Here is a 21,948-nt window from a genome sequence, read left to right as displayed (position 1 = left end):
GAGATTAGCCAAACACAGCTTTACCTAAAGTCCATAAGAAGATAATTTGGGCTCTCTTACTTTCTAAAAATTAACCTGCAGTGGCAAGGGATCAGTTGGCCCATATGGTTTAGGCTCTAGTAGTGGCGCCTGTTTCTGATGTCTGACGGCTACTACTGCTATAGATTTAGTCCAGGTGGAGGACTGTAAACCACACCATTACTATATATGTAAAGAAACTGGAGTTAGCAGACTAAAAAGCTTTATAGCCTTGTTTAACATTCTCCAGTATTAAATGACTATTTAAGTATAAATTACAATGAGGTTATCTATTAATGAACATATACTAAACCAGTTATAGCTAATCTACACTTATATTTATTCATTTAACCCTCATCAGATGTAAAGAATTCAGCAATCTAATGATTTTAGATCAAATTTGACTAAAACATCTCCTTGTTTCTCTAGAGGTTGTTTTACACGGTTAGATTTTCTCCTGGTTACGAGCGCCGATTGACGATAGCTTTATGTTGATTGGCGCTCGTTTGCTCCATTTAAACGAATCAATGCTAGGGATGTATGGGGATGTACTATCGTTAATAAGACAATTTGTCCCCATACATTTTGCATCTAGTCAGCAGCCTGTTTACACGGGGATATGTGTTGCCGACAAACAACCAATTTTTGGGCCGCATAAAGGATCCGATCATCTGATGAATGAGCGTTTGCTTGTTTACACGGAGCAATGATTGGAAGAGCCTTTGTACGAACGCTCGTTCGCCAGATCATTGACCCGCGTAAAAGAGACTTCTTAGGTTGCATTATCCAGAACACACAAATCACAGGGGGAAATCATATAAAGTGCTCATACGGATTAAACGAGACTCTGCTGAACCCGCTGAAGGATCATGGAAGAACTATAGCATCAGGATGTTTGCTACAGAAAAATGTATTTCATATTATGACTGTAACTTATCAATATTCTCATTCATTCATTCATTCGTTCGTTCATTCATTCAATCTAAATACCAAAATTTTGGCTTATATGAAAGTTCAGGGTTGGACTGGAACACCATGGGACCAGAGGATACTCCAGTTGGCTCTTGGTCTGATATAATAATGGTGCCACAACAGAGATCCAACAGAAGAAATCTTCATCTTAAGCTGACTTTGAAGTAGATCCGTTGCTATCACAATTTAGGGTTATTTAAGATGTAAACATGTATTCTTTATGGATGATACAATCTGTGTGTGCAATGATAACAGAAACGTTTATGTTACAATTGAACATACATGTTCTGTATAGATGGAAGGCCAATTCAGTGAAGGTACACCGCAGCAAAAAACTGATCCAACAGTAGTTTGTGTTTAGCAATTTAGCAAGTATTAATACATTGTGCAGTTGCACTAGTTGTTCCCTACATATCCCAGAAAGTTGCTAGTGCTTGCAAGTAAAAATCTTTTCTTTTTTTACCGTGAGCAAAATCTATTGAGAAGAAAACTCTACATTTGTTGGCATTCTAAAAAAAGAATTACAGAACTTCTCTAGACTGCAAAAGGCATTATGTCAAATAAGTTTCAAGGTTTTGCTTAGAAACTTGGAATTCCTCATTTCAGTAGAGTTTAGCTTGAGCTTGGCTAAATTATACAATATTCCTTCTAAATTGTCATTGTTTGCAAAGCTTCTCACTTTCCATGTGTTAAATCAATGACTTTAATAAGACCAACATGATGCAATTGTCAGTTGGCATCTGAAACCAATCGGAGAAGTATACAATTGCAAGTCTGTGCTTGAGCCTTCAGCTGTCTAATGAGTTCAGTGGCCCTTCAGCAGAATACAGGATAATTGCAGGTTTCTATATATGTCTTGCCGTGATGACAGATTTTATGTAAAGGGAGAAAGATATATTCTTGACCGATAGCTGTTAAGTGTGCAGTCTAATGATTTAGCAGCTAATGAGTCTAACTCCTTCAAGACACTCATTAATGCAGACTAAAAATGGAGCAATTTTGTTTCTTGCAATAAGGACTCTTGAGCATTTTACCGCATGATGAGGAGACAGAACGTTCGAGCAAAACAGATGTAGTATATTGACCTCCTGTAGCCCTCTGCTTTCTCCTCTTTTCACGTAGGGACCACATATTTTTGGATAGAAAAGTTTTGTATTGAAGATCTCCTTAAAGTAAAAATAAGGAAAACTTTAATGAGGATGGTTATACATTTGCTGTATTATAAATTGCCATATCTCATAACAGATTTTAATCACTTTAATTTCATATTCCAAAATACAATGATAGTGGAGCATCTCTTGTGCTCATATTATTAGCCATTCTCAGAAATACTCCATCTATACTTTGCTGTCTAGCACTGGATTGTAGACTACAGCAATATTAGAACAAAGAGATGTGGGAGATTTACAGTTTCCCTCCTTGGAGTGCATAGGTCACTGCACAATCCCAGCATGTAGGGGTCGCCATTTGGCTTTGCCTCTGCTTTTGGTTACACACACGGGGGAAACAAGATCAAGGCAGCAATAGAAGAGAACGAAGCTCCCCCCACAGTCCGCCCTGCAAAAAAACTGTCAGCCTGTCAGCAAGGAGAGATGGTAAGTGCCTATGTGTGTGTGCATGTGTGTGTATGTGTGTGTGTGTGTGTGTGTGTGTGGGAAGGGGTATATTTATCAGAGTGTGTTATCTGCGGTGTTACATAGGACTGCAGATAACATTCACTACATTATTTGTACTCAAAGAGTTATCACTGTTTTATCTGTGGTGTTACATAGGACTATAGGTAGCATCTACTACAGTGGCCTAACTATAGGGGTCGCAGCGGTCACAATTGTGACCAGGCCCTGAAGCCAGTGGGCCCGCGGCCCCCCGCACCACATCAATGAAAAGTTACTATAGTAACTGGGGCCTATGTAATAAACTACATCCCCTCTTACTATAGTAACTGACAGTACTTACCCCACCTCTTTCCGGAGTGCCGCAGAGTTTCTGACGTCACAGCGCTGTGCGCAGTGCATGACGCTATGCGCTGCGCACAACATCCCAACCACGGATGGAGTCAGGACCTCCGCTGCGGCAGAAGAGTAGGGTAAGTTTAATATCACTGTCTGCTGAAGCTACTGGGTCGGGGTCCGACTCCCGGGACCCCCGCTAATCATCTGTTTTGAAGGGGGCGCCTCGCTCGTATGAGCGCTACTTCCCCTTCATTCCGGTCACTTTGTCACACTGTGAATCGCCGAAAATGAGGATGAAGTAGCGCTTGTACGAGCGCTGCACCCCTTTCAAAACAGCTGATTGGCAGGGGTCCCTGGAGTCGGACCCCAACCTATCAGCTATTGATGGCCTATCCTCAGGATAGGCCATCAATGTTTAGGGACTCGACAACCCCTTTTACGCCTACCATGTGTTAGGCTTAGATACAGGACCCCAGCAGACAGTAATTTTATACTGTATAAGATTACTGTTTGCTGGACCCTGTATCTAAGCCTACCTTAGGCCGGACGACAATGCAAAACAACGGAACCCTGCCACAACGGTGACAAATGGAAACCTTTAGCAACGTTTCCGTCACCATGGAGATCAATGGTGAAGGAAACGGAAGCTGAGGTTTCAATTTGCCTTTCTGTTGAGGGGTTACCCGACGGAAACCTCAGACGGAACCCCTCAACGGAAGGGCTGTGGTGATGTGAACAGGCCCTTACTAATGTTTTTTTGTGTGGTTGTGTTTTTTTACAGGTTCGGTCGTTGGACTACATCGGATTCGAGTACTACTTCGATGATGGCTTTTTTTATTCTCAATAAAATGGTTAACGAGGGTTGTGTGTTTTTTTTTATTTTAATAAACCTGTTTTTTCTATGTCTTTGTTTTTTTTAAAACTTTATCGCTACCGCCTTAGTAATGGCAGCTGACTGATTGACAGCGTCCATTACTAAGGCGGGGCTTAGTGTTAGCCTGTGAAAAGGCTAAGGCTAACCCCCATTATTACCCTGCCACCCACCGCCACCAGGGATGCCGGGAACGTTCCATTACCCGACCATCTGTAGTGATGGTCGACCACTGTGGCGGCCGCAGGCTGATATTATTATGCCGGGAAAGGCCAAAACAGTGGCATTTCCCACCCTGGTAATGCTAGGCTGCTGCTGTGTTGTATCTGGCTGGTATTTAAAAATGTGGGGAACCCACGTCATTTAAAAAAAAAAAAAAAAAAACTATTGGAAAGAATGATGTGGGGTTCCCCCATTTTTATAACCAGCCAGATACAACACAGCAGCAGCAGGCTAGCATTACCAGAATGGCAAGGGCCATTGTTTTTGGGCTTTCCCAGCCTGATAATAACATCCTGCGGCCACACCAGTGCCCCTCCATCACTACAGATGGTCGGGTACTGGATCGTACCTGGTACCCCTGGTGGCGGTGGGTACCGGGGTAATAATGGGGGTTAGTGTTAGCCCCTTCATGTCTAACACTAAGCCTCTCCTTAGTAATGGATGTTGCCAATTAGCCAGCAGCTGTTACTAAGGTGGTAGTAATAAAGATTAAAAAAAATACAAAGACATAGAAAAAATATTTTATTGAAATAGAAATCCCACACACAACCCTCATTAACCATTTCCTTAAGAATAAAAAAAATGCCGTTGTCGAAGTAGTCCTCGAATGCGAAATAGTCCAATAACCGAACCTGTAAAAAATCACGAACACACAAAAATAATTAGCAACACATAAAAAAGCAAAACATTTCTTATTCTTACCTTTCCTGGGTCCAGCGCTGGAGTCGCAATGTCAGCGAGCTGGGCCCTATATCTAATCTTATCATGTGTGATACTGTCTGCTGACCCACTGTATCTAATCCTATCATGTGTGATACTGTCAGTTGGGCCTTTTATCTAATGCTTTCATGTGTGATACGGTCTATTGGGCCTTATATCTATTCCTATCATGTGTGGTACTGTCTGCTGAGCCACTGTATCTAATCCTATCATATGTGATACTGTCTGCTGAGCCAATGTATTTAATCCTATCATGTGTGATACTGTCTGCTGAGCCACTGATCTAATCCTATCCATAGCTATAGGGTCGTGGTGCTATAGATATGCTGTCTCATATATATACATACGCATATACACACACATATACATACACGCACACATTTTTTTGGGGGGACACATATGTATTGAGGCTGTTTCCTCTGATGTTTTAAGGCCTTAGTGACACCCATGGCTCCCTGGCTGCTAGTGCTGCATCTTTGGATCACTTAGGAGACCCAGCGATGCAGCTGAAATCTGCGGGCCATCGGCCATGGAAAGTTTGGGAGGGGGGGCAAGAAGAACCTTTGCATTGGGGCCCATAAGCCTTTAGCTACGCCCCTAAACTACTACATTATCTATAATAAGAGAGTTATCACTGTGTGTCATCTGTGGTATTACATAGGACTGCTGGTAACATCTACTGCATTATCTGCAGTAGATGTTATAGTAGTATCTGTGGGTATATATGTGTCTGTATGTAAATGTGTCTTTGTTCTTGTGTGCCTTATATGTATTTGTATATGTTCCTCTCTGTGTATTTATGTGTGTGTGTGTGTGTGTGTGTGTGTGTGTGTCTGTACATCTATATATTTACCTTTATGTACGTGTATATTACAGAATGTGTGTGTCTATACATTTGCCTGTTTGTCCAAATATGTGCCTCTTATGTATGTACAGTATATATGTTGCAGTATGTGCGTATCTATATACTAGTCCTTCTCAATGAATTAGAATATCATCAAAAAGTTATTTTATTTCAGTAATTCAATTCAAAAAGTGAAACTCATATATTCTATAGATTCATTACACACAGAGTGATCTTTTTCCAGCATTTTTGTCTTTTAATGTTAATGATTATGGCTAACAGTTAATGAAAACCCAAAATTTTGTGTCTCAGAAAAATCAGATTATTATATAAGCCCAATTTCAGAAATTTATTTTTTAAATGTTGGTCTACTGAAAAGTATGTACAGTATATGCACTCAATACTTGGTCGGGGCTCCTTTTGCATGAATTACTGCATCAATGCGGCGTGGCATGGAGGCGATCAGCCTGTGGCACTGCTGAGGTGTTATGTAAGCCCAGGTTGCTTTGATAGCGGCCTTCAGCTCGCCTGCATTGTTGAGTCTGGTGTCTCATCTTCCCCTTGACAATACCCCATAGAATCTCTATGGGGTTTAGGTCAGGCGAGTTTGCTGGCCAATCAAGCACAGTCATATTGTGGTTATTAAACCAGGTATTGGTACTTTTGGCAGTGTGGGCAGGTGCCAAGTCCTGCTGGAAAATGAAATCAGCATCTCCATAAAGCTTGTCAGCAGAGGGAAGCATGAAGTGCTCTAAAATTTCCTGGTAGACGGCTGTGTTGACTCTGGACTTGATGTAACACAGTGGACCAACACCAGCAGATGACATGGCTCCCCAAACCATCACTGACTGTGGAAACTTCACACTGGACCGCAAGCAACTTGGATTGAGTGCCTCTCCACTCTTCCTCCAGACTCTGGGGCCTTGATTTCCAAATGAAATCCTAAATTTACTTTCATCTGAAAACAGGACTTTGGACCACTGAGCAACAGACCAGTCCTTTTTCTCCTTAGCCCAGGTAAGACGCTTCTGACGTTGCCTCAAGGAATGCAACAGTTGTAGCCCGTGTCCTGGATACGTCTCTGTGTGGTGGTTCTTGAAGCACTGACTCCAGCCGCAGTCCACTTCTTGTGAATCTCCCCCAAATTCTTGAATGGCCTTTTCTAGACAATCCTTTCAAGGCTGCGGTTATCCCTGTTGCTTGTGCAACTTTTTCTGCCACACTTTTTCCTTCCTCTCAACTTTCCATTAATATGCTTGGATACAGTACTCTGTGAACAGCCAGCTTCTTTAGCAATGTCCTTTTGTGGCTTACCCTCCTTGTGGTGGGTGACAATGACTGTCTTATGGACAACTGTCAAGTCAGCAGTCTTCCCCATGATTGTGTAGCCTATTGAACCAGACTATTGGACCATTTATAGGCTTAGGACACTTTTGCAGGTGTTTTGTGATGATTAGCTGATTAGAGTGTGACCCCATGAGTCTACAATCTTGAACTTTTATCCAATATTAAAATTTTCTGAGAGACTAATTGTTGGGTTTTTGTTAACTGTTAGCCATAATCATCAACATTAAAATGCTGGAAATAGCTTAATCTGTGTGTAATGAATCTATATAATATATGAGTTCCACTTTTTGAATTGAATTACTGAAATAAATTTTTGATGATATTCAAATTCATTGAGAAGGACTAGTATGTTGTTAATTTTTGGTTTGTGGAGGGCAGCAATAGAGAGTCCCGCACAGGGCGCCATCCAACCTAAGGCCGGCCCTGGTAGCAACCCATTTGACACTGAGATGTCACAGCTTTGGCAGAACTTCGATGTCAGTGTGTCTTAGGGTATGTTCACACGTCTTACCAAATACGTCTGAAATTACGGAGCTGTTTTCAGGCGAAAACAGCTCCTGAATTTCAGACGTTTTTGCAAGTGCACACGTTTTTCGCGGCGTCGATTACGGACGTAATTGGAGCTGTTTTTCAATGGAGTCAATGAAAAACAGCTCCAATTACGTCCCAAGAAGTGACATGCACTTCTTTGAGGTGGGCGTCTTTTTACGTGCCGTCTTCTGACAGCAAAGCGTAAAAATACACCTTGTCTGAACAGAATATCGTAAGACCCATTGCAAGCAATGGGCAGATGTTTGCAGACGTATTGGAGCCGTCTTTTCAGGCGTAATTCGAGGCGTAAAACGCCTGAATTACGTCTGAAAATAGGCCGTGTGAACATGCCCTAAGTATAAAGGAGATAAATTATACAGTGTATTTTTGAGCTCTAGATTTTTTACTTTCCCTCATTTAGTGACCTTTTACACTTCAAGGTACTATAATAAGTCAGTAACAGAGATGGATAAATGTTTTTACTCAAAATAACTTAATTACGTTAATAACAGACCATGACAAGCAAACTATCACAAGACATGCTGTAACCTGTTCATGACGCAATGCAAAGGAGAACATGTGACATAACTCTGCTCCAAGAGGCCTTTATGGCAAGATGCCATAGGGACAATTTACATTAGCATTACATTTCCTTAACACAGCCATGACAGCTATGCTGGATACGCTTTCCAATAGAACCCAACCAATCCTTTACGTATCCCCTTAACTTATAATGGGGTCTGTCAGATTTCTATAGGATCAGTTACTGTGGGCAGCCCTTCCTCCTCCTTTCGCGCCAGTTTTGATAAATCCTCCCCATTGTCTTCCAGCTGGAGTTTCCTTTAGTCTCTAGGAAAGGGAAAGTAAAAAATCTAGAGCTCCAAAATAAACTGTATAATTCATCTCCTTTATACTAAGACACAAGACACTCATATCTAAGTTCTGTCAAAGCTGTGGCATCTCAGTGTCAAGTGGGTACCATCTTGCTCTGGGATGTGTCCAATTCTGTTATTTTTTGAAAGTTCAACCTAACATAATAATATGTAAATTCTAGTATAGAGAATGCTTACCATAAAGGCATGCATTGTAGTGGCAAATACTCAGACTGGAGTACGTTGGTCCAACCGGAGGAAATTATTCTTGCGGCCCACCTTTTAGCTATACACGCATGTCCATTTTTAAGTTCTTTACAAACTCGATTGTTAGCATTGCACATCCAGGTAATATAAATGATTATTAGATTATTTGCGAAATAACCCAAAATAGTAATTAGCCAAAACAGGCCACATAAGACAAGTGGTTATGTCACTGTAGGTTCCTCTGGTCTACTGGTGGGCCATTCTAACCATTGTGGGGAAGTGTTCCTTTACTTGTTTTCTTTTAACACATGAAGTTGAAATAACCTTTGAGGACCTTAAAGCGTACCTCTACTTTCAGTGAAAAACAATTATAGTGTGACTGTGCACTATAATCGTTTTTCTAAATCACTTGTGTTACTGATTTTGCTTCTAGCAGCAGCAGAGACTGTAAAGTCTGTGCTGCCGGCTGCTCATAACTATGCAGTAGGAGACAGAGTGTCCTGCTTGTCTCCATGGCTCCTGTATCCAGAATCCCAGGGCCATCATGAGTAATTTCTGGGCCCCATACAGCCAATATGTCTGGGCCCCCTCCATTACCAAGGGTGGACAATGGAAAGTGTGGCGCTCATGTTTGTACATTATACGCGTTAACCGATTTTGGTGCTGATGTCAATTACAGTGAACGAAACCATGGAGCAGGCAGTGACCAGTTAATGCCCTATATTTTGTTGAATTTATCAAAAACGTATCCCTCTGTATGGCATATAGTGGGATATGTCGCCTGGAGAATGGAGCTTTCCCAGGGCTGGAGTCCCCAGGCAGATCTTCTACTAGCACTCTGCCCAGGGACTCTGGGGCTGTTCCTTATGTCCATATATGTTTGGCTTCGTTCACATCTGCATCGGGACTCCGTTCATGGGTTCCGTCTGACTTTTCTGTCACGGGAACCCATGAATGGAAACCAAACTGAAACAATCGGAAACCATAGCTTTCCTTTTGCATTACCATTGATTTCAATAGTAACGCATCAGTTGCAAATGGTTTCCGTTTGTCTCTGTTCTATAAGGTTTTCGTTGTTTTGACGGAATCAATAGAACAGTTGACTGCGAGGTTTTGATGCATTTTTTTTAACTGCACCTCAAACGCTACATGTGAATATACCCTCCCCCGCACAAAAAACTAAAACTAAACTTTTCCCTTGCATAACAGCTACAGCAAAGCCCCCCTACCCTACACAAATGAACTACAAGGGTCTCGTCACACGTCGAGGTCAAATCACGTTTTTTGCAACAGTTTTTGTAAAATTGCTTTATAACCACATCATTTGCCATGGTTTTGCGAATATCTCTGCAAAAAAAAAACAAAACGCAATATGACCGTAACTTGTGAATATATGCTAAATAAGTTGAGAAAAAAGGAAGAGAGACCCTCCTATTATTTTCTTTGAAATATCAGTTCTTTCCCAGGTGTACACCACCAGGGTGAATCATGAAATATTGGTAGGGGAAAAGAAAGGGAGGGGGCAAGACTGTTATGATTGTATTTGGGTCGCCTTCAATTATTAGTATTGATACCGACAATTTGGTAGGGAAAGAAAATCCAATGCAATGTCCCCTTTAAATTGGTCTGGAAAAATACCTAAATAGCATTTATTACCTTTATATTCAAATTTTATTATTTAATAATTTTTTTTATTTCTTTTTATTTAACTCATATTGTTTCTTCATGAGTAACTTTATAAATTTTATATTGTCAATTCCCAGTGAACCTAGACACCCTTCTGTGTGAAGGTTGTGTCTGTATCACCAGGACTAAAGAGGGAATACTCAATAGGGTATGAATCGTGTGTTTTTTGTATTTATGATTTTCGTTTTTTATTTATTTTCAACAGAAGCGTTCTGGAAGAAGCTGATTTTACATCAGCGTTCTGGAAGAAGCTGATTTTACATCAGCGAAACGTACGTCGGGATATACCGACTCTAGAAGTAGGGAAAGTAATCAGAGGGAGAGCAATAGTGTAGAATTTCTACTTACCTGTTGAACGCCCTGGCTGCAGCGAAAGTGAACCAGGAACGGTGTGGACATCGCGTCGCGTGAGCGGCGAGTCTGGATGACGTCATAGTCATTCAGTCTCCACACCGAGCCGCTGGTTACCAGCGACCCAGGACGCACTCGTGGCTTTGCTCCCGTTGCTGGGAGGACAATTTCGGCAAAGTGTCGCAGTGAGAATTCACTGCTGACACTTACAAAAGTTTTGTGCTGCAGTTCCGGCTCACTGTCGGGGAAATCACCTGGGCATTGTGCAGTATGGTTGTGAGATATCGCTGTGGTGCCTCACCTGCCTCCAGGTCCGAGCAACGATTTCGGCCCCTGGGTGAGTTTACAACCACAGTGCACAAGCTCGTTGTCATAATTATATGACCCATTCAGGAAGGTTAAGCCAAGCAACCTGTTGTGGGCTTTGTTAATAATAAAAATAAAAATAAATAAATAAAAAACAAAAATCATAAATACAAAAAAACACATGATTCATAGCCTATTGAGTACTCCCTCTTTAGTCCTGGTGATACAGACACAACCTTCACACAGAAGGGTGTCTAGATTCACTGGAATTGACAATATAAAATTTATAAAGTTACTCATGTAGAAACAATACATAAAAAAGTTAAATAAAAATAAATAAAAAATTATTAAATAATAAAATTTGAATTTAAAGGTAATAAATGCTATTTAGGTATTTTTCCAGACCAATTTAAAGGGGACATTGCATTGGATTTTCTTTCCCTACCAAATTGTCGGTATCGATACTAATAATTGAAGGCAACCCAAATACAATCATAATAACAGTCTTGCCCCCTCCCTTTCTTTTCCCCTACCCAATATTTTATGCTAAATAAGTTCCAACACACATGGCATTTACAGTTAAATCCCCCCTCCCCCACAAAAATGATTTAAAGGCTACAGCCGCTACACCTTTGAAAACTTTTTTTTTTAAATAAAAATGTGTATCAGTGTGTTTTGTGCAACTTTGCAATTGCATTTTGTTAAAAATAATTTTCACTTTTTGAGATACAACTGCTTTATATCCTGTATACTGAGCAGCTGTATCGTGCTCTGAAACCTGAATCCGTCAGGTCAGCGGGACTGACGGGTTCAGTGACAGCAGATCCTGCGTGTCTCTGGCACGCAGGATTGATCTGTTAGGCCGGGTTCCCACAGTCGGATACGCTGCATAAAAATCACGCAGCGTTTCCGACCTGGAATCCGAAGGACAATCCGTCCCAAAAAATCGCACCACTTTGTGGTGCGGTTTTTCGGACGGAAATTCCTCTGCGCAAAAAAGTGCTCATACTTACCCCCTCCTCTGACGTCCACTTCAGCCTCCCTGGATGACGTTGAAGGCCATGTGACGCTGCAGCCTGTGATTTGGCTGCAGCGGTCACATGGGATGCAACGTCATCCCATGAGGCCGGACTGCAGGAAGAAGGGCGGCCTTCTGGGTAGTTCTGGGTAAGTATGATTTATTTTTTTCCAGAGTTGCAATTTTTGCGGCGTAAACGGTGCGATTACGCCACAAACATCGCAACACTTGGTTTTCTGTTGCGGGTTTTGCATCCCGATTGAATTCAAAGGGGAAAACCCACAGCAGAAAATCAACAAAAACGCAGCATAAATTTACATGATTTAAATTCCGCACCGCAGGTTTTTTTCCGCAGCATGGGCATGGGAGTTACAAAATCTCATCCTTACATGCTCTCAATCTCATTCCTCTCATACTGTAAATGCTGTGGAATTTCCTCACAGAATTCCATTGCGGAAAATCCGCCGCGTTTAGCTACGTGGGAACCAGGTCTTACCGATCACATCTAAGTTATAAACAAAGATGTGATCGATAAGAGCTTGATCCGACCGATGTCACTGAACCAGTCAGTCCCGCTGACCTGACGGATTCAGGTCTCAGAACTAGATACAGCTGCTCTGTATACAGGATATAAAGCCGCTGTATCTCAAATAGTAAAAATATTTTTTAATAATATGTAATTGCCTAGTTGCACCAAACACACTGATAGTTTCCCCCACATATAGCATTTGACACAAAATCCCCTCCCCCACATATAGCATTTACAGTTAGGTCCCCCTCCCCCACAAAATCGTTTTATACTAAATCCCCTCTCCCACATATAGCATTTACAGTTAAGTTCCCCTCCCCCACAAAAACGATTTGTAAAGAATCCCCCACACATAACATTACAGTTCACTCTTACCTGAACTGGAAGAATCTTCCTCAGCTGGTACAAGTTGCAGGCAGGAGGGGGGGAGCTGCGTGGCACTGCTCCTCTCCAGCTCTTCCTTCTTCCTCCGTCCTCCCTGTCCGGGGGGTGGCTCCCTCTACACGTGACATGGAGCTTCTGTTTCCTGCTCAGGCAGCGTCTTCATCTCAGGACCCCAGCGTAAGTTACTTCAGAGTAAAGAACGGACCGTTACATTGCAGGGTATGTTCCTTTCTCCAAGTAACTAACGCTGGGGCCCTCAATTAAATGTTTGCCAGGTTGCCGGGCCCCTGACTCGAGTACCAGCAGTACTGCCCTGATGGCGGCCATGCAGAATCCTATAGCGCTAACGGCAGTTCTGGATACGGGAGCCATTGAGACACTGAAAGTGGAGGTTCGACTTGAATGTTTTAAAAAACCCAATTGCCTCCCTTTTTGTTTGTTTTTCTTGTGTTAGCCTATTGCAAATATATAGCTGTTGCTAAAGGACTAGGGGCATTTTCTATTGCTTTTTTCTGAGGCAGTTAGTCGTCGGCCATCCATTGATTTGTGCTGTCTTTCCTGTGTTATTTTGTTGCATATCAACAAGGGATTGAAGTGCATTTATAACAAGAAACCTATTTCTATTACATGAAAGAATAAATCAATGACTAATTACATCAATATTTCATTATGCTGCTGTCATTAAGCGGCATGTCAAATTGTTTAATACTGTAGTGGTAATGGCTGTTAATATTATAATATTATGTAATGCTTCATTCTAATGACTTTAGTTTAATTATTAATTCACTAGTGTTCAATACTTAAGACCATAAACAGGTGTTTAAAACCACAAAAAGACATGTAAATTTGCCTTCTGAAAGATGTAATAGCCAAGTTTCTAAATCCAGCCTTGCCTGAGGCTAGTATATGTAAAAAGCAAACAATTCCGTTACCTTGTGGAGGTCTAAACAATTAAGTCTCAGTCGAACTTCCAGATGGTGTTCAAGAGAAATCCCATTTTGTAAATGTTCTGTAATGATGACTTGTTGACTTTCATTTACTGCTAATTCCTTCCAAATACCTTGATTTTCATTAAGTTTAGTTCAGTTTACAGGTTGAAAAATATTTATTTCCATTTTTAGTTGGCCATTAAAACATGAACCATCCAATGTTAGAGCATTTATGAATAACACATGCAAATTGCGGTTGGTGTCACATGGTGGTAGTGTTCAGAACATCGCTTGGACAGCACACATACCATATTGCAGGCTTCATTGCAGGATGTTGATTATTAAAGACTGTAGATACATATAGTACTATACGGTTATCTATCCTGCATATTTTGAGTTTTTCCCTTGCTCTCCATCATTTCTGTAAACACTAATTTTCTCTCTATAACTGTTCTGAATGGGCGTCCCGGTATGGCGCTGAACAGCTGTGCTATGTGCTCTGACAAATCAGCTACCTCCCTCCCGCTGCTCCCCATCCCCTCTTAGACAGACTAAGACACAGAGATTATAAAATGACCCCCCCCCTCTCATCCCTCTGTTTTTGTTTTCACTCACTATCTTACTTAAAGAGGTAATTTTATTGAACTGGTTAACTGACCTGAATGGTGACCTGAACTGACCAGTGGTCTCCCTGATTCCTGCGCTGTTTTTCTTTTTTTCCTGGACCTCCCCATTTCAGAGATATGGCCCACTGTTGTATTGGCTCTCTCTTTGCTAATTTGCTAACGTTAGCCAGCAGGGTGTGAACTACTCTCAAGCTGTCTCGTGCTGATTGGTCAGCATCAGATGCAGGGAAGCTAGCTCCACCCTGTTGGCTAACTATTGAAAATTAGCATATAGAGAGCCAACACAACAGTTGGCCATAACTCTGGAATGCTGGGTCCAAGCAAAGAAAAGAAAAATAAGTCCGGAATCAGGGAGACAGCGCTATTTAGGTCAGCAAACCAATTTAACGTATATGACCTAGTGATAGGTCCTCTTTAAAACAGTTTTTTGTGGCTGAGGAAGATTCTGTACATTTACATAGAGAACTATAGGCTGGTGGGGGTTGATGATACATTCCTGTTCTGCTCTTAAAGGGAATGCTTCATTTGTATTTTTTTTCCCACTGATTAAAACCAGATACATAATCAAGCCAGATACTGAAACATAATCTGTTTTCTCATCTGTTTTTATTCTCTGATTGTAGATTTTTTTAATTCTATTTTCTGTACATGATTATGGTGGCAGCCATCTTGCCTAAACAGTTGTTAACAGCATTTAGAGATATGCTTTACAGCAGCCACATGGGCCATAGGAACATGTAGACTGGAGATGAATCATTGACTTCTATGGGAAAGTTTTGTAGGCAAAAAGTATGTGGACACCTGACCATCATGCGTACAGATGTGTCTTTCCTTAACTTATCTCTTAACTCATAAGAAACAGATTCATCTAATTGATTGCAATGAATACTGAAGGATAGACTAACAGATTGAAAATGGCTGAGAAGTAGGTGGGTAAAAAAATTGGACCTGAACAAAAAGGCACCTAACCAATAATATTATTCTCCGTCCTATTTTTCTGCATGTAACCATTGAACCGCCCCTTCCATTTCTTTCCCACAATAGTCCATAATTACCAGAAATTCTTTAAATGTCCATTTCATGTCATGTATTGCCTTTTTAACATTAAAAATAAGCCAAATGGGTTGTCCTTTTTTTTTTTTTTTTCACTTATTACCTATAAGAATAACATCTGTAGTATAATTAATTCGATTTCAAACATATTTTACTTTTTGCTCGCTGTTCTATGTCCAAAAAAAAATATCATAATAAAAACAAAATCAAGATTAAAATACACTCATTCAGTGTAATCCATTTTTAATCAATATCTTCCATTCTGGTAGCTTTAACCTATACCGTGGTATAAAGCTGGGGTCTTAAAAGTGTCATCTTCACCTCTCCCAATAGACTAACCTACAGAGTATGGAATAAATATGTTGGTTGTCTCAAAGTGAATATGCTGGAAGATACTATACATATCTCCCGGCTGAATACAATGATGTATCAATTACTACAATAACGTCTGGCTGAAACACAAATCTGTTTGGGATATTTTATGGTCCAGCAAATACCCTTGTGTCTGTGCTGAGCAGAATGTATAAAATCTACTATTTGCATTTCAAGTAAATATTAAATGTGAACATTTGCTCTGTACCCTGGAGATAAAGCTCGATTAATATTAGGAAGAAGTGTAAATTTTCTGCATAAAACTTGCAACTCAAAGGTACTTTCATGTTTTGATATTTAGTAGACTTAAGAGGAATAAGGGGATAAAGAGGAACATCTCTGAAAATAGGGGCAATTTAATGCTGATGCAGAGGACTGCAACCTCGATTGAATCAGAGTTTGCTTTCATGTTCAGTATATTCATAGTATATTCATTATCTTTGAATATGACATTAAGACAGTGGGAAGGATTTCTGAAAGGGTCATAAAAGTTTTGCTTCTGGAAAAACCTTTTACCTAATTTATTAATAGCGCGTTCCAGAAAGAGAAATATTTCACTTTTAAGATCCCCTGCACGCGCCGCAGATTTTGTGCTTGCTGCAGAAACAACTACATTCAGATGAATAGAATTGATTTTCATTTACAGAACTTTCTGCAACAAAATCTGCAGCGTTTGCAGGGATTCTAAATGCTGTGTCCTTCAGAGATTAACTAAGCCTAGTGACACGATGAAACATTAATGTACAATATTTAAATTATGTGTGTGTGTATGTATATATATATATATATATATATATATATATATATATATATACATACATATATAGCACTCCATCACAGATCGATTTCACATCGATTTCACATCGATTTTAACATCTGTATTACGGCACAACACCCGGATCCTAGTTCTGTAGAGCCATGAGAGGTCAAGATGTTCTGTCCGTCATGCGGTCGTATTACGGTCGTGTGAAATGGGCATTATATATATATATGATTGTAACTAGTATCTGACTGTATTCTACCATAACTGACTTGGGATTTCATTATTTTTTTTTATGAGATTAGAAAACAGTGAATCTCTTGTTCATGAGCTGTGTCTTGGAACCTCAGCTCTATTCACTTGAGTGAAGCTGTGCTGCAAAAAGTAGTGCACATCTGTAGAGTTTCCAGTCATGATATTAAGTTGTATATTTCAACTACTAATCTTGCTGTAACGGCCACGGTCGATGACTGCCGCCTTCTCTCACCTCCCGGCGGCCACGACCGCAGACCTCTGAGCACATGCCGGCATCTCCCTCCCTGGAGACATCAGCACACACGGCCGTATTGCAGCCTCTCCTAGGGTGTGCACGTGCGCGCTCGTCCCTTGGCCTAAAGGGCCAGTGCTTGCACCAGTAAAAGTTCCTTAACCAATCCCCAGATCAACCTGGACTATAAAAAGGGCTCTGCCCTTTCACCCCTTGCCTGAGCGTTGTTGTATTCCCATGTTCGTCTAAGCAAATGGTCCCTTAGTTGTATCTTGCTCCCAGTGTTCCCGTATCCTACTTCCTGTATCCTGTTGGTGTGTTTGTTCCTGAGCCAAAGTCTATTGTTGGAGTTGTGTGTGTCTCATCTGCCATGTCCAGTGTCATCTGCCACATCCAATGTCATCTGCCACATCAAGCCTCATCTGTTCCAAGTGTCTGCTATGTCACGTGTCCGCTACTCTAAGTATCTGCCAGATCATCTTCCCAGGTACTCCTGTCCTGGAGACTGTTATAGACTGTTGTTTGACCAGCTACTTCTCCACTATGGCGGAGCGGCCTAGTGGGCCCACATACCCCACAGGCATGACACTTTCAATCCCTTTCTTTGAATTACACACAGAGACAGTAAAGAATAGTGTATAGATTAAAGGCATATTCTTCGCCTAGCATCAGGCACTGTTAGGTTGGACTGGGCAATTATGACCTGAGTCAAAATCACGATTAATTGGACGTATAAACTCGATTACGATTAATAAACAATTTTAGACCACACCCCTTCTTGCATGCCTGCTGTATACTACTGTATAAAATATACCCCCTGACACTGCATCTCACACAGTATAATGCCCCAAGGCTGTCCCCACACAGTATAATGTCCATATTGCTGCAGGCATCAGAAGCTTGCATAAACAGATATACAGGTATTTCTCTTGGCGATCCTTATATATTTTGATACTATGGAGCATGGTGATGGTGTGGGGGATATTTATTTGTTGTGTCATGTATCTTTTAATGTTATACACATGTTATTTATATGAAATTTGTAAAGAAAGTGATGTCACATGTTATGTGCTATATAAAACGTGCATTGATTCATTGTTACTATGCTTGATAAAGACCCAACATAGGTTGAAAGGTTGCAAGTTTTTTACTTGGTGAATAAAGACCAACACATTTTTTGGAAACTTCAGTGCTGCAGTTCCTCTTACTTATATTGCATACAATTTGTCCTCTTGGACTTGGGACTTTCTCTCTGCGTGCACCATCCCTTGTTGGGATTTTTTTGTCCTTTTCCTCTGTGATATCTACCTGGTTGTGTTGCTGATCTCCTGAGTCCTATAGCTGCCCCCACACATCATAATGCCCCCATAGCTGCCCCCGCACAGTATATTGCATCCAGACAGCCCCAATAGTGCCCAATAAAAATAACAATATACATACTCGCCTAGCTCTGTTCCAATGCTAAGTGGAAGAGATCCCTCTGCTCCTCTGGTCTGTTTGCCTTTGCGCATATTCTCAGATTCTGCTAGACTCCTGCCATATATGTCCTCAATGCCCACCCCATTTACTTCTTGTTTACCTCAATGCCCACTCACCACGGCGAGTGGACAGTGTCCACCTTAGTTGTATATACAGGGATGATGGGGGTAATATACATGGATGATGGGGGTTTGATACAGCATTGATGTGGTTATATACAGGGATGATGTTGGTTATATACAGGGAGGATGGCAGACATATATACAGGGATGATGGCGGTCCCTGTATATAACCCCTATCATATCTGTATATTACCCTCTTCATCCCTGTATATTACCCCCGTCATCCCTGTATATACCAACCATCATCCCTATATATAACCCCATTATTCCTGTATATACTATATAGCCATCATCCCTGTATGTTACCTCAATCATCCCTGTATATAACTCCTATCATTCCTGTATATAACCCCCATAATTCCTGTATACAGAGTTGATGGGGGTTATATACAGGGATGAAGGGGAGTTATATACAGGGCTAATGGGGGTAATATACAGGGATAATGGCTGGCATATACAGGGATAATGGGGGTAATATACAGGGACCCCCATCATCCCTGCATATACCAGCCCGCCATCATCCCTGCATATTACCCCATCATCCCTGTATATAACCCTCACCATCCATTTTTATACAATTGGGACGGGCACTGTCTACTGCCATTGAGGCTAAACACAAGTTAAATAGGGCGGGCATTGATGCGAAAAAAAAAGTAAATGGGCGGCACCAATAAGATGCCTGAAACGCTAGTATATGGTAGAAGTGAAGCGGACTCTGAAAATATGTGTACTAAGCCGCTCACGGTGAATAGTAGCAGAGCTGCAGTTCTGCAGCATGGACACTATGCAGTGTACGGAGCCAACTGCTTCCAACTCCGTACACTGCATACTGTACAATGACATCCGGTGCCCACAGGCAGCCGGAGCAGCTGATCAGTGCGGGGTCCGGGTGTCGGACCTGCACCGATCATACACTGATGACCTATCAGGTGGATAGCTCATTAGTTGTCCGGGAGTGGAAAACCTGAGTGGAAAATTCTTATAGTTACTACTTATTATTCTAGTCGTAGGAATAAACCTCAGCGAGCTCTCTCCATTTAGTGTTTTTACAATGTAATCCTTCAGTTTTTATTGAAACGCGCAACTTAATTCATCTCTTGTTGAGTATTTGTAACCAATTAGACTTTTAGTTCCACCATTAACTTAACACTTTCTCCGTCAAGTTACCATTTTCTTCATGAAATAAAATAACGTGACTCATTGTACTATACCTTAAAATAATAACGTGCTATTTTATACAGATATGCTTTCAAGCTGATAAAGTCATATATAGTATAGGTATTACTCATAGATGTCTTAGTCATACATTTTTCATGGCCTGTACAAAATCATTGGCAATTTTTGAGAAGGTTTCTAGCATCATAGGGTTGTCTGTATGATCAATGTTCGGAAAATTGCTTAGAAGCTGACTTTTAATTTAACATTTTCAGTGGCATAACTTCAATCTCCTATTATGATATGCGGCAGTATGCCATGTATAGTATAAGCCTCCTCTCACCTAGCAGCGTTGGGCCCTATCATTCACCAGAGCTGGGATAAGACTGCTTCGTCTGCAACCCCCTAGAGTTACACCCCTCACTATTCTTCTATAATGCTTAGCAATTTTTGGATATGATCCTAGATTGTAAACCATAGATCAATTTTGCAAAGAGCATTTCCACTATGATGACTCATATTAAACTTACCACACCATTTTTTTTTCCGCCACAGTTGTGCTCGTGGTACAGTGAAAACAGTGTCAAAAAAGTCTTTCACTCACTAGTTACCGAGTGCCAGGTTATCTCACCTTTCCACTGTCCTGAAGTGCCAAGTTAGGGCATGAAAATGCCCTGATTTCCACTTTACTCAGAATAGTACTAAAGTGAGCTACCTAAAGCATCAGGGAGATACTAGAATATTTTCCTATATTTCCCTGCCAGCCGGCAGTGGTAACACAGCAAGAGGTCTATTTATTATGGAAGTGACTGCAGTTTACATTCCATATTAATTCTCATCTACATACTGTAGCAAAAGGAAATGATTAAAAACATTGAAGTCGATGCCCCCCGACATATTTTGCCGAGAGCCCGAGTCTTTGGGGGCTATGGGGCTATGATCAAATTTGGCAGATATGTTGCAGACATTTCTACTACGGTTTCATTCATCTAAATGGGGTTTGGAGAAATCCATGCTAATGATGCAGAGGCAACCCAATTCAGAAATTTCTGCAACAAATCTGATGTGTCTGAATATAACCTTATGCAAAAATATAACAACAGGAATAGGCAGGCTTGATATTCAAGGGATGGAAAATTTGAGTCGACAACCTAACATCTTGAGAGAAGAGAACTACCTATGGACTTATATTTACAGACTTTTTTTCTTTATTTTATTTTTTTTGTTCATGTTGTGGAGAGACACGAAGTACGGTATATGCTAACAAACACCAATAGATTTAAAAAATTTGGCCAGTTTTACAAAAGATGACAGTGATTAGGGATGAGAACTTTACCATGCTCGCAGTATGTTGTTTTTTTTTGTTCTTGCATGAAATGTTTCTAGAACTGTTTTATTTACTGAAAGTCTGAGTTCACACGGGACGAATACGCTGCGTAAAAGCACACAGTGTATCCAGCTTGTACGCCGCAGGGAATTCCGGGCGAAAAACCGTACCAAACTGTGGTGCATTTTTTCGCCCAGAATTTCCGCTGCGGAAAACTGATAGCAGGCCGGCCTCCTGGGATGACGTTTCATCCCATGAGACCGCTGCAGCATGTGATTTACTGCAGCGGTGGTCACATGGGATGGAGCGTTATCCCAGGAGGCCGGCCTTCTGACATCACCCAGGCCGTCCTCCTGGGATGACGTTTCCTCCCATGTGACCGCCGCTACAGCCTGTGATTGGCTGCAGCAGTCACATAGGATGAAACGTCATCTCAGGAGGCTGCGAAGGAGGAAGGAACACAGACTTCTGGGTAAGTATCAGGCTTTTTTTTCTGAATTGCGTTTTTTGCAGCGGGATTGTTGCGAACCCGCCGCAAAGTACGCAACAACTGTTATTTGAATTCAATGGGGAATTCCTGCAACAAATAAATATAATTGACATGTTGCAGAATAAAATTCTGCACAATAGTTCAATTTCTGAGCGTTTTTTTCACTCCGTATTTACGCAGTGTGTGTTTATGGGATTTGTTCAATCTCATCCAGTTTGCTGCTACTGTATTCTGCTGCGTTTTTTTTGTCCGTAATTCCGTACGGAAAAAACACATCAATTCCGCTACGTGTGGAATATATAGAGTAACATAATTCGA

At 41.1% G+C, this 21,948-nt stretch overlaps 1 protein-coding gene across 1 annotated transcript in view; it reads left to right on the top strand.

Annotated features, from left to right (window-relative positions):
* Positions 1 to 21,948, top strand: part of LOC142651748 (dynein axonemal heavy chain 5-like) — a 298,958-nt gene that overhangs the window by 175,125 nt on the left and 101,885 nt on the right. The window lies entirely within an intron of this gene.

The sequence above is a fragment of the Rhinoderma darwinii genome, chromosome 5 (genome assembly GCF_050947455.1).
Source record: "Rhinoderma darwinii isolate aRhiDar2 chromosome 5, aRhiDar2.hap1, whole genome shotgun sequence".
NCBI lineage: Eukaryota > Metazoa > Chordata > Amphibia > Anura > Rhinodermatidae > Rhinoderma > Rhinoderma darwinii.
Note: the sequence above shows the minus strand (reverse complement) of the source record. Positions and strands in the feature narration are given on the sequence as shown.